We start from the raw sequence: 15,064 nt of genomic DNA, 5'->3' as shown, positions 1-15,064 counted from the left end.
CAGCACTTTGGCAATAGCCTGTCACCTCGGGTGATAGCAACACAGCTATTTCACCCTATAGAGTTACAGTATTCTCTAGCCCACACTGATCCTCCTCCACAAACCTATAACTCTTATTTTATTTCCGCACTTTATACATTAGAGGTACATTACACCCATCCCAGTAGATAGGCTGAGTCCACTTTTACACCCAGGTGTTACATTGCAAGGTTAGGTCATTTGGATGGCTATGACCTTTGATGGCTCCGTCTTCAATGAAAATGATCTGGTGATCTCCGCATTGACATGCACACAGATGCCCTTGTGCTGTACATTCACACTATGGTGATAAGGCCAGAGCAATTCACTCAGGAGACATTATGGAAATATTCATTTGGGAATTGCAATTTATAATTAGAACTTAAGGCCACATTTCCCCGTCTTAGGTATGGTGGGGTTTGCATGGCTTCAATGTGATGAAACTAAAAAGCGGTCTTTTAAAGAACAAGATCTGTCTGCATATTTCCTAGAATTCTCTTTAGCGGAGCGTATGGCTGGTATGTTTATCATTCGAGTCTTCTTTAAAGAATGTTTTGCTTTTAAAGAAGTAATTAGATTAAGTAAAGTGAGAGGAAAAATCCAACACTGGGTCCCAAGTGTTCTGGTATGCGATTAATTATTCTAAGGAAGACAGATGTTAAATTGTGTATGCCCATCAGCACTAAGACTTTCTGAAGATTTATCATTCATGTAAATCATGAATTAAATATTTCCTTGTTGAGAGAAAATGCTACATCTGATGCTGCATCATTTACTACCAACTGCAAGAAAATAAGCAAACAAATCTAACCGATTAAAGCCTGTTTTCGACACAGAGTGGACATACAATGTGAATTTGACAAGTAGTGTGATTTGTATTGAACTGCTGCACACTTCACTTCAGAGATTAAAATGTGTTACGAAGTATAAATTGCTTTACTATCACAACTTTATTAACTGCTCTTCAACTACAGAGTATCAAATCAATGATGCTGTATAAGGTTAAACATAACATCACACCGTAAAACTCCTTCTATCAAAAAGCAACTGAATTAACTGTATTTCATGCACACATGCAATTCTATTTTCCCCAGATGTATGAATAAATAAGTAACAGTCAAGTGAGTGTGAACGTGTCATGGGGATCACGGATGAGGCAATGGTGGTGGCGGAGGTCGAGCCACAAGCCAACGGGACGGTAGCGTCTCCAATCGCCCCTGGCGACCATCACCATGCCATGCTCCGGAACAGACAGGCCTGCTCGCACAACAGATGGAACTAATGATGCGAAACAAAAGAGATCATTTCACCGTGGTCCTCTAGGAAGCCACAAAGAGAAGCTTGGAAGTTTGAATGACGGGACCAGGGGACTTGCATTGGGTTAGATATGGATAGCCTTTTTCTTTTCTGAAGGTGCTCAGATGAATAGGAAAAAAGGCACATTAAAATGGCAAGTACAAAATATAAGAGAAATGGTTATCAACCTTCAAATTCTGCCAAGGATCCCTGTTAGATATGTTTTATTTCTGATTTTATGATAAATACACAGTCACAAATGAGTCATCAGACATCTGATTTCCAGTTCTCTTAAATAAAATTGTTCTTCAACTGGTTTCACAACTGTCTTGGACAAGTTTTGACAATAGCCCTCTGAATATTCTAACATGTGTAAATATTCTATCAACCAATTTTACAAATAACTTCAACAAGAGCTTAATATATTAATTACAAAAAATGATTCACTACTGTAGTTGGATCATTTCACCAGTCTTATTTAGGTTTGATAGCAAAGCCTCACTGTATCATTTATTTTCTCATGCAGAATGATTAGCAAAGAAAAAAGAATTTCAATGCCAAAGTTTAAGGCAAATTTATACAAGGCCTGAATATCAAAACAGTCTGGTGAGCAAGGTTGTAAAATGTTTTATAAAGTAGAGGTAGGTATGTGCACCATCCGTTTTTTACACTGTGGTAGATAACAGTTGTAAACAAACTGCAGTGTCCTGAACCGACAAAAACAAATCAAATTTGAGCGGAGGACATTTGCATATCCTGAGGGACAGGATTAGATTTAGAGGTCATCTCTTACGAGCCAGTCCTCAGCAGACGCCAATGTAATGTTTCTATGTCAAGTACATTCAATCGAAGTCTATGTGAGCCCAGTCTGTTTTCCAAGTCAGACAGTCTGAGAGAAGAATCACAGCTCTTTAAATACAGTATGTGAACTGAGAGAAGCCAAACACCTTGGGATGGGATTTAACCAGGATGGAGCGGAGTGGAGCCCAATCCATGCCCATCCACACATGGAAGGGATCACTGGGAAAAGTTCAGCTCCGACACTGACACAAACAGCGGAGCAAGGCCTGTATTAGAGTCAGGTTAGCAAAGATAACACTATCAGCCTGATCCCCATGGGTACCAAATGCCGGGCCTTGCTGGCAAATAAAGCTACAGTGTCTTGACTCCTTGGCACATTAGCTCTGATTACAATGACCTTCATTATATCAGCTACCCTTATTACAACACGTAGAAGGCTTCTCTCCCCTGGGCCAAGCACAGTGGGGGAAAGAGTAAAGGAAAGCGGTGAGATTCACTAGTAAGGCCTGAGCTGTGAAAACCGGTGCTGAGACCTGTACTGATGTAATGCAATGTACAGTTAGCACCTGTAAAAACACTTATACTCTTTACACCTGCCGACTGGTCACTTCACTTCAAGAAAGTTTGTGGATGTACTGTTAAATTCAGATTTAACTTCACTGTTTTGATTTTTGAATAAAAAAAAACCTCAGAGGTAACAGTACTTGAAATGTGAGCGTTTGTCTGCAACTGTTCTAAAATCTAGTTTTTAAGACATGCCAATTGTTTCATAAAGAAACACTAATTCAAATTATTAAAACGAAAAACTCACTATACTGCAGCTTTCCACAGTGAATATTACCTCACTATAACTTTATTGTTTTTCTGATCCTTAGTTCCTTAGAAAAGCATATCCAGAAAGAACCAACTATTTTGATTAAATACAGTTTCTTACAGATTTCATTACTAAACAACATGCTTGACTAAGGATTAACCATTCCACTTCCTGTGCACACAGACGAGCCCTGTTTAATATGTAACAATGTTGTTAACCTCAATTTCCTTCCCGGCCTGCCCCTACACAGGCCACATTGTTAGCTTGAACAAGCTCTTGGCACACATTACCACTGTGGTGGTGACTCTCATTCAGTCTGACCACCCTGCAGGCAGGGGGATTCTCTCCCACAGCCCTGCTCATCCTTCAGGCCCCTGCAGCGCATCTCACCCTCCCTCTTTGCTGGCAGGTGACTTAAAATAACAGACGTTGCCCTGAGAGAACCGCTTCATCGCATTCACTTAGCACTGCCAACACACCCCACCGTGGGATGAGCTGAACTGTGGGGGTTCTGAAGACCATCCCTTCAGCCAGCAGGAGTGTGCAGTGTTTGTTTTTATGCTGAGATACAGAGGCTGGGGTGGGGGTGTGTGTGCAAATCAGCTTGCTTTGGATTAAGAACAAATCAAGAGATTTTCAAGAATTACAAGCTGCGCCTCAAGAGCAAGTTGAAAACAAGGACACCTGTAGGAAGCAACCAGTGAGTTGTTATCCTGTCAGTATCACCCTCACCCTCAAGTATAATTCCTGAGGAAGAATAAAAGATACAATAGCAATATAGCCAAGAGTGCATTTAACAGAATCAGAGTTCAAGCCATGTTGATCCCCTATGACAGTATGCTAAAAAAAGCAAATAAAATTGTAACTTAATTATAGATTTATAATGAGCCACTGCACCACTGCCAAAAACAAGTCCCATACCAAGGCAAACAGGCACCTGCTGAATGCTCTCTGCTCGTGGGTTTTCATAGCTTAATTAATCTAGGCCTTGGGGTATCATGACTCGTGCGTGCTGCTTGTGTGCATGTTTGAGACAATTAAGTTGTTCCTTGAAACAGAGGTGCGACTTCAACATGGAGCAGAGACACCAATAGTGCACATTACAAGCCGTATTTTGTGTTTTGTGAAAGTCAATGATACAATAATTTGTTTCCTACTGATGGAAATTGTTTTTAGAACTGTTTCAACAACCAAATAAATGCCTTTTAATACAACTGAATTACAAATTACTTAGTTTGACTTCTCGATGATGGCAAAACAATCCAGCCCCAATTTATGCTTTTCTCATCAGTCTAACCTACTGAATACACATATGCTATTAAATTTACAGCAAATAGTGGGTGATGACCCACCAATATAAGTTTAAGACTCACCTTCCTGTTGAACAATCTGTGCTGAAGCCGAATCCACTGAGGAGTTATCGCCTCTGCCCAATGCTTACTCTACTGCCATCTGATTTCTGTAGATAAACATTAAACAGCAGTTTACCATCACATGTAATTTCTTTGAAATGATAGATTTAAGTCCCTTGATCTTGTGAGAACATTTTTTATGTTGAAAATGATGATGACTTCATGTTGCTGTTCGACAAGTCGTCAACAAAAAGCTGAAACAAGGCACCTTCCTTATTATGAAAAAGAAAACTCCTCAGAGTTTCTACTCTAGTGTTTGTATGTTTATTGAAAAATCTAAATGATTGTGGTACTGAGTTAATGAAGTAAAATACTATAGAAATAATTGGTGACAAAAATGAATTAGGACAAAAGTATGGAATTCTCATGATTGCTAATTACTAGTTTGAATGTGCCTGATAACTAAAGAGAAAAGGTATTAAATGCAATAATTATTACTATTGCTAATTACATTTCCAATTAGGTCACTAATTAGAACGGCTTAATTATCAGCACATTGGATAAAAAAGACTTTTGCTTTCCACCGTTTGTGATGGAGGTGGTGATGTGATTACAATATCAAGGGCGAGTTCGCTGACCAAAAACACACAAAACGAAGCCGTTAACTCTCACAGGAGCAGTCTCCTACGTGGTGATAAAATAATGATAATGTAAATTATATGCATAATAATTTATGGATTTGACGATGTCTTTTGCCCTGTGTGTAACTTAATCTGTTATCAAAGTTATGATAGGACAATAGTCGGGCTTCTTAAGAATTGCCTTCATTATATACCTAGTAGTTGAGGTGCATCTTTCATTAAAATAACTTTTAATTGTCCAAGATCAAACTGCTCCATTTGTTCAACTTGTTGACTTCATAAAGGGCCGAGTTGCACAAATATAGTAAAAATGATGTACCTGCGGAGGCAAGTCTTCCTTGTGACAAGATATGGGTCTCTATTCAATAGTTAGTCAATAGAACAAAGCAACAAAAAAAATATGAACTCATATATGTACTTTTCAATGGATAAACAAAGGACTATCGTTAAAAGGTACCAGTGCTCTTGTAGTGATACCAATGGAGTACCTAATTTAACACTTTTTTCTAATTCATTCGATACCCGCCATGTGAATGGAAGCATTTCAGCACACTGAACTGCCAACTTTGTCAAATATGGCACTTTGAATTTCACCACACCACAGACTGAATGGGTTGTAGCTGCTGCGGTAGTGAGCTAATCACACATTGCATTAAATAATTGCTTGCACTTGGCTGCGAGCAAAACCCTACAAATAGTAGTTGTAGTTGAAATACCGATACCTACCCATACTTAAAGCACTACTTATGTGCTTCTATAGATTTGTTTTTTGTTTTTTTAAGTTATAAAAGGAAATAATATTACGTGAGTATGTCTGGCAGAGGCACAACTCCAGAATTCAGTCAGGGTTTCCCGCCGGGCCTAAGATGACTCCCCGTCAGGCTTCAGCAGTGTGAATTTTTTTTAAATGTATTTTTTAACATGTTTTTTAATCTGAAAATGTGTTAAACAAGTAGAAAACTCTTTTGGGGAATAATTCCTATTTGTGTGCATAACATAAGCGGTAAAAAAACTATGCTAAGACATGTTTGTCCACACACGCGCACACACACACACACACACACACACACACACACACAGTTACAAACTGCAACAGTGAGACCAAGAGAGACAGAGACAGAGCCTGTGTGTAACAAAGAATACTTGAAAAACACTGGTCCGGTTATTGACCTGATGCATTGATCTATATTGGTCTAACTGTTTGATTACTGCTATTATCAAACACTCCTTCTCCCTCCTGCCCCCTTCATGGTTGTCAAAATATTGCTGTATCACACTCAGAGAGTCTCAAAATGCTGTTGATATTTCTCACATTCCTTAAGGGCGTTGCTGTACCTTTAGGAGAGCGGAAGTGTTGCAGAGTACCCTTGAGTGCCAAGTAAATGCATGATGGATTAGAGTCATATCTTCCACATGGCTGCTTCCTAATCCTACCATCTGAGGTAAACATAGGACCAGGTGAGGCAACACGCCTGTCTGAGACACCTCTGGAACACAGAGGGATCTCCTCCTCAACGCGGGACTGCTGCTTCCGAGGAGCATGGAACTTGTTCACAGCGGGTTCCAGCAATAGCCTATTTCAGATTGACATAACACAATACTACTGCAGTGTATTCTTTTAAAAAAACAGTGGTTTTACATTGTTCTGTTCCAGGAATAAAATATCTGCCAGGAGATGTGATTTTACAATACCAGAAGGAGCAACTAAGTTTAGCACTCTGTATTAAACAGAAGAGCTGGGTGGATACTGCTAGTAGTTGCACACTCTCAAGATAAACAATAGATATTGGATATTCTGTTGGCTAAGTGAAAACATATGTCTGAAAGGTGCAGCACAGATACAACAGCAATGACTGCCTGGCACCAAGAAAAAAAACTGTTATTTTTAACAAAAGTTATCATTTGTTTATTCAATATAAACGGCTATGCTTACACTTGTCTTGCTATACATTCAATCGGTTTTCATATCAGAACCTAAACATCCGGTTCAGCTCTTTGTGCAGAAAAAGTCAGCAATAAGGTGATACGTCTGTGTGTGTGTGTGTGTGTGTGTGTGTGTGTGTGTGTGTGTGTGTGTGTGTGTGTGTGTGTGTGTGTGTGTGTGTGTGTGTGTGTGTGTGTGTGTGTGTGTGTGTGTGTGTGTGTGTGTGTGTGTGTGTGTCACTCCCAAAGAATGCTGCCAACTTAAGTTTCAAAATCTCTCCCTCTCACCTCAGAGGCAGGGCAAGAAGAGAAACAAAAAAAACAAACAAAACCATAAAGGAACATCCAATGGGTGTTTTAAGATGGGGCTGATATTTTTAAAATGTCTAGATCATTGTGCAAAAACAGGTTTTGATTTGTTATGGCATGACTGTTTTTCAATACATTTTTCACACATGACCTCATGAAAAAACATGCACACACCCATGGAACAGGTACTTGAGGTAAAATGAAAAAACACTCTAAGAAAAAGCTTCAGGAAGATGGGTATTTCACAAGGAAATGGGGTATGCACTTTCTGGTATTTTCCATTACAGTGAGGACTTTCTGGGACAGGAAAGCACAAATGAGTAGGCATCGCTACAAAGCATTTAACAGGATATATTCATCAGGTTGTTTAGTGGGAAAATGACATCCAAAAGCTCAAACCAATATTTAATACAGTCACGATTCTAGTTCTAAACATGTCTCTTACTGTAATTAGAAAATATTAATATTTACAAGACTAACAGACTTTTTTATTTGCTAATCAGTAAAGTGTATTCCATTTCCCTGTAAGTTTAACAGTTGTTTTTACAAGGTGACATTTCTCCACAATCCCCTTAAAAAACAATGTTTAAATAAAATAAGGCGCACTAAAGTACACAGTAATACTATAAACACAACCTAGAGCCAAGCAGCTATTGAAAGCCTTGTCAGAACATGTGAATGAGGGAAGGTACTGAAAAAGTGCATATTTTGATTTTGGTGATAAAACAGCAAACGCAGGAGCTGAAACGTTAACTGTTCAGTGGCTGTGAAGCTGTTTAATCAGGTGATGTTTCATTAACATTTGTTAAAAACATGTTTCATAAAAATCAATTCCTTTACTTAAACTTACGCAAGGTATTTACAAAGAGTGGAAAGTTTTCCATTGTTGTTAATTGGTGCAATAAGTTATAAGCTAGGAGCAAGGAGGAAGGAGAATCATTTCTGAAAACTGTGCTTGAGTCAACCCAAAAAGAACAACCCTTGAGGTTTTGAGCACTAAGCCAAAATGCACATGGTGTAAAGTATGTGCATGACAAAAAAAGAAAAAATCTGAACCTGAATGGGGAGGTATTCTGAGGTAATGTTACGAACGTTTGCCCTTGGGCACAGGTATAAGATAAATATACTGTGCAATATACACACACCTTTGTCACGCAATGTGACTTTAGCAAAAAGGCATCCAGGTTCATCATGCCTATAAATGCAAAATGCAGCTGGCCCACCTTACTTTTTATAGATGGTTCTTTTTGTCCTCACTGACAGAAGAATAGACAGATGTACAGATTCCTATTCACTGAATGCCGACATAAATCACAAATCATATAAGTATTAAGAATGTTGAATATGTAGGTTTCTTCGAAGAACACGCATGTCTTTTATTCAACCATTTTATCACTGATTTTTAAACCTTCCAGCCAACTTGAAACTCTTGGTTTTACTCACTGAAATAAAACCCAGCTGACTAGTTTCAGTGTGTGTGTGTGTGTGTGTGTGTGTGTGTGTGTGTGTGTGTGTGTGTGTGTGTGTGTGTGTGTGTCTGAGATCTGAGAGAATAAGAAGAACCTTGGCAGACCTTTTCTTTATATACTCTAAGTGCATTTAGTTCAGATCAAGTCAAATTGTATCTCTATTAGTTCCATGTATTAGTTTACATTTAGACTGCACCAACTGTGGCGTCACCTGTTGACCTTTGAAAGAAAGTCTCTGTAAAGGGGTCCCACACTTCCAATTTAGCATTTCACTTTTATAACATTTTTGAACTAACGATGGACTTAGGATCTAAAGGGGGATCTAAATTGATACATCACAACCACAGGGATCATCTTTTTTTTAATTCCACATTCATCTTCCTTGTCAAAAACTGATACCTACATTACTCACAATGCAGCTCAATCACTGACAGTTCAGTCTGAGACTGTGTTATGCTAGTAGCGACTCATGTAGCCTTGAGCCGCTATCCTCAGGCAGTGCTGAAGAGCTGTACAGAGGTCTAGTAATCTCACTCCATACCCCCAGATTGTATTTGTGTGAATTGCTTTATAGTGGTAGATTTTGTCTTACACTACTTTTCACAAAATTTACAGCTTCTTTGTGAAGAAAGAAAGCTTGAAAAGTGGATTGCAATGGTAACACTTTCTAAGGTAAAAGGATAAATATCTTACATCTTAACACTGTCCATTCCATACTGAGTGTACGGATGGACAGACGAGTAGACTTAGTGAAGCATTGGTTTTTAGTTTTATGGATGTTTTTATAGATGTCTTTCTTCTTGGAAAACTGTTGAGGATATGTTGTCACTGATATAATTACAGGCTGACCACTGCCGCATTCTCAATGAGGATAAAAACTGCTAACTTTTTTAAAGTGACCTTTCAAGCCCACAGAGAGTGGTTATTTGATACTCCAAAGATAGATTTTAGGTGGAGTATCACTTTAATTGCATGTAGGTACCCAGCCAGCTTTAAAATGCTATTTTAAACATAGGTTATTGACTATTTAACAGGGAGTGGCATTTTTATATTGTGTCTTGTGCATGGCTCCACCTACTTCATGTTTCAGTGGAGCCCAGTCACCCATTTCCCAGGACAACTAAATTCACTTTATTATGCTTAAATTTGTCTGTTTGCCTGCATTTAAAGCATCCTTATAGCCAAAATCATATCATAGTATATGCGTACCATTTGGTGTCATTATGACAGCGATATTCCTATAATGATTTCCCAGCATGAAACATGGCCAACTGTCATGAAAAAAAAAATAAAAAATTGCCCCATTAAACCAAATTTCTGTAGACCCCTCTCCATTTTTCTCTCATAGACAGGTTTGGTGGTGCCTAGTTTTGTTTCCGGTTAGCAAACTTTACTGGAGGATTACAGCCATACGTAGCATATAGCGCCAATTTATGAGGAAACTACGCTGTAGCCTAGTTTATGCACTCCAAACCAGCTGATGGAAACATGACTAATTCACATTTCTTTTCAGGGACATTTTAAAAAGATTGTCTAAAATTAGCCTGAGAACTGAATGGAAACACAACTGACGACATTCATACAACTTCATATTACCTGCTCTAAATGTACTACACCAAACTCCAATTTCACTGAAGATGATAAGATAAGAAGTCAGAGCCCGTGTTTGTTTGCCTTGGGGAGTAATCTTTTGGGCTGAAAGCACTGGGTATGATTAGTAGTGGGGGTGAAGCATATAAAAACAGTTTAGAAATGCTATCAAGCACACCCAATCTGTTGATTGGTTGCTTGAATTGGTGTAACTGTTGAGTTCTACCAATTTAAAGAGATTGTGCAAGTCTGGAGTGTATACCAAGTGTGGACATGTTGATTATGTATGCTAGGAGTGGTTCAGTCTTTTATTGGAAAATTTACACCCGTGCAGTGATTTATATAAATCAGTAGTGCCCACAAAGCAGTAAAACTCTAATTGTTTCTTCCATTTTGAAAGTCTAGCGTCCATTAAGGATGCAGTGAGTAATAAAAAGGACTTTTAATCAATCCTCTCTTGTTGATGAGTTGATGTGTGAATGGGCTATCCTACCTGACAGTGCTACCATATGTTGATTTCTTTTTCTAATAGCCAACAAAGAGATGGGGGGAGCTTATTTCATTGTAGGTGACTGCATTAACTATATAACTAAAGCAAAAAGAAAGAGTAAAATATCTGAACTGTTTCTGGTCTTTTGATCTTTTTTTTAAATGTGACAATCAATGAACAAATTTGCCTCTTTTTGCTTTAGTCCAGCTCTTTGTAACAATCCACTGAAAAATTCTGTTCACATAACTATAATGTTTGATATAATCCAAACCCCAATACACAAGTCAAATGAATACAACCCCTCTCTCTTCGTTTTTAATACCAGTAACTCTCATATAAAGCTGTTTAAAAGAAAGTGAAGTGGTATTCCACAATAGTGGCACCCTTTTGCCCACACTGCAGCCTCTGTAGTGACCCTTTCATTGCCAGATTAGACTGGCCGACCCTTGCTCGACCGGCTGGCATGGCCACAGTAAATCCTGGAGACTGCTCATGCTAAGGACCTCGGGTAATTAATAAAATCCCCATTACATGCCTTGTGCCCGTTGTTTGCTATTTCAACACCCCATTTGTGCCACGATTACAGTCATTATCAGTCACCGCCATTAATTCTCTACCCGATGCCAGAACTGCATACTAATAAATTGGGCTCTAATTTTTTTTTTTACCTTTCAAGGAGTTGGTGTTGGAGCTGGGCCAGGAAGTGCCACTCCAGATTAGGAGTCATCTGGTGACTCGGAAAGAGCCCTTTCAATAGAAGGCTGCTGCATCTTTGGAGATAGTTCAAATTTCCCCTTTGATTATTTTCCTTTCCTCTCCAAAATGAATCTTTATTAGGCTTAAATCCTGAATAAAATGAAATTAGCAGACTGCAAAATATTGCTTTCTTTTCTGAGTCTATTCCCTTGTGCTTGCATGCAAATTATAATGCTTATTTATGTAAATGAGGTGTCGTCTTTAATTAGTTTTGCTTGAGGGCATTAAAATACATGTATTCTTTTCCCAAAAATGATTTGTTTTGTTGCTCTGTTCAGTTTAGGTTCAAAATGAATGATTATGCCAACTAAAAAGGTTTATTAATTCTCTAGTTTTCTTTTTTTTCTACCTCTTTTGGAGAATTATCTCCCCCTCCCACTTCCTGGGAAGAGTGTATTCTCTGTGAAATCCAAAAGCCTCTTTAGGCAGTACTCGGAGCTCTACTCTGACAAGCACTTGTAAAGGTCCCAGGTTGAAACCACACGGTAGAAATACACTTCCACTTATCAAACCTGAAAGCTGTGCTCTTCAGCAATCCTTTCTTTATGTATCTGTTTGCCTACATGTCTGTTTGTATAATGACACATTATTGAATCTGAGATTTGCGTAACTGTTGTACTTTTACATTCAAATATGTATCCTAATGTGTTGTTTAACCATTGGAAAGAAAATCGTGCTCCAATCATGTGTTGATTCTATTTGCACTTCATACATCACAGACATATACACTTAGAACATAACCCTTCTTGTGAGTGAGAGCTGTGTTATTAATCAAATGTTAATATCGATGTAAATTCAGACAGCCTGTCAGCGAACGCAGCCCAGCTCAAAAATGACATGAGCATGACCTGTTAAATGATGTTCCGGTTGATTTGGGTCTTATTTTAATATTTGTGTAAAAGGATTTGTGGCGTTACAATAAATCTTCCTTTATGCACTGTTTTTATGCATTTACTGTTGATTTACAGTTCATTGCTGAGTGGCTATTGAACAGAAAACTGCTTTATGCCAGTGTAAAAGGTGCTGGGTCAACTTCTGTTAGAAGCAGCAACTGACTTTGTCACGCAGTATTTCAAAGCACTTCAGGCTGAAAGTGACCAACTGCAGCTCCAGTTATTGTTCAATATCATATCAGTATTTAGCATCCCTTCAACTGCTCAGATGAGCTGAAGTGGCAAGTTAAGATGCCCCCTCCCCACCCTCCAAGGATGATTTATGGAAAGGAAGCTAAAACCATTATAGCATTTTTATTATTATTGTTCTTTCAAGGCTAATGCAACAATAGATTTTTGCATGATTGATGCGTTACACTAAACATTAGAGGATTACATTAACTTTGTATAGAACAGCTAAATGACAAGAGATTACTTATTGTTATTTTTCCTCCACATGATCATACTGTAAACGTAGTACATATAGTATTTCTTGGCACGTATTGATCAGTGTATACATACAGTACAGTACATACTGTACACACCAGGTAACCAGCGTACATTAACGCAGACTGTCTGTAGTTGTCCACTTTCAATACTGCTTATTAGTAAAAAACTATGAATTCTTTTTTGTTCTAGGAAATGTAGTGAATGGCAGTGCTTCAGAGATTAACCGTATACAAGTGACTTTGATAACCTCTCATCTGCCCCCTTCATTCTGCAAATTATTAAAACTGTGGGCTCTTGTGGAAGGGAATATGGCAGCAATATGCTAGCAATATGCTGATACTTCAATCAGCTGGGAGGAAATTCCAAATGTAATAAGGAGGAATCGCTGCTCTCTGTCCTGCTTCCTACGATGAGCTTCCGCTGTCAGATCACACAGTACAGCTGAATTCTCTTTCATGGCATCCATGATAGAAAAACTCTTCAGACCACATCAAACTTCGCATGGTACCTCACAAATCAAGCCCTTTGACTGTGGCAACGTCTAAAGACTCAACACTGACTCATAAGATGTCCTCTAAATTAATTGTTTACTGTAATAATGTTTTTTTAACCTAGCCATTTAATACTAAGCAATAAAACCTATTTGAAAGGATACTTAACTTAAAGGGTTGAGATCAGAACATCATTTGACACTATGTTTTGAGCTCATCATTTCTCTGCTCAGTCCTGTCTCACATGGCCTGTTTTTACAAATCACTCTTCAGTGTTCACCTTTCATTAACGCGCAGTATTACCCAACTTTCGATATAAAATTAGACGAGATAATGGTACAGAACTGTCTTAGTTTAAAAGAAAGAACTGTCCAACAACTACAACAATGCTAAAAGATATGTTACGTTTATGATTCAGTCTTAAATCAAAGACATGCAGAGCCAAGACACATTCTCTATTAAAATGTTGACGCACACTTTGGGTGCCTTTAACAGGCATTTGTGCTTGTGTGTTTATCATGTCCAGGCCATACAGGCAATGATGGGCATCCAGCCAACTGATTCTTCCCCCAAAGTGCTAATTTGTGCCACTCTAGTGTGCACGGCTCTATAATTACCTGAAAACGTAAACTGGAAGCTATGCCTGACAAAGACAAGAAACTGTAATAAAATTGAGCTTTTGGTGCTCAGTTGCAGTGAGTCTTGTAAGACATATTAATGGGATGTTTAAAGGATATGGCACTTTTCCATTTGTCTTGTGGAAAAATCTTGGGCAAAACACCTGGTGCACTAAGTGCCTGCAGTCTGAACACTGAAGAGCAGCTAGCAGTCATGGCATTCTTTTATAAAGTGCTGTCACATCTAAAACATTTTCTATTAACTACACGTTGCAGCCTACACCAGATTTGTCATTTCTTGATTGTCATTATGTGGCAACTTAATGAACTACCAAAGTCAGATTTCAAAGCAGTTTACCTTGTAAATTATCTAAAACAATAAAATAGATGTCTGTTTAAAAACATATCATTCAAATCTTTGAGCTCTTACTCCACCTCTCTGCCATACAGTAATGTTTAATGAATGAAAAATGTGTTCTATGAGGACTAATCTTCAGGTGTCTTAAATACAACTGAAAGAAGGGTTAGACCAATATTTTTGCCTAGGTTGTTTTTGTAATTTAACATACCAACAGCAGATATTGTGTGCCGTGAATTTGAAATGAAAGGATCTCAGGGTTTCCCCCAGAAAGGTTGTTAGGCAAGTTGGCCAAAAGTCTCGGGATCCTGGGCAGATAACGACACGATGATTAACGTCACAGCGACGGCTAACAGAGTCAGAATGAATACGGAGAGTCTGTGTGACGGTGAGTGTGAAGTTAGCAGTAACTAGATGTGAGAATCACAAAGTAACTCATGATACGATACTATCATGATACGTTCACAGTAACGATGGAAACACGATACAATAGAATACAATTGTGCGATACTCAATACAGTTCAAGACAATTATCTATGATGCATCACAATATCTGTGTAACTGAAGAAGATAAAAATACCCCTAAAAAGGCAAAAAGCAGTAATGTATTTATTCACTGCATTGTGGTGTCAGTTTGACAGAATTTAATAACTGAGATGAAATAATGTCAAACAAAGTGCATATGGTCTCAGCTTAGTGCCTCTTTAACAGACATAAACATATTGACTGCAAAGTGTACATGCCCTCATGTGTCATC

The 15,064-nt window shown here is 38.3% G+C and overlaps 1 protein-coding gene across 2 annotated transcripts in view; it reads right to left on the bottom strand.

Annotated features, from left to right (window-relative positions):
* Positions 1-15,064, bottom strand: part of casz1 (castor zinc finger 1) — a 179,935-nt gene that overhangs the window by 137,796 nt on the left and 27,075 nt on the right. For both annotated transcript variants that reach the window (XM_083919746.1, XM_083919747.1), the window contains one exon: positions 4,303-4,388. The gene's annotated coding sequence lies outside the window, so the exon portion shown is untranslated. The remainder of the gene's footprint in view (positions 1-4,302; positions 4,389-15,064) is intronic.

The sequence above is a fragment of the Echiichthys vipera genome (assembly GCF_963691815.1).
Source record: "Echiichthys vipera genome assembly, chromosome: 9".
In the NCBI taxonomy this organism is placed as follows: Eukaryota; Metazoa; Chordata; class Actinopteri; order Perciformes; family Trachinidae; genus Echiichthys; species Echiichthys vipera.
Note: the sequence above shows the minus strand (reverse complement) of the source record. Positions and strands in the feature narration are given on the sequence as shown.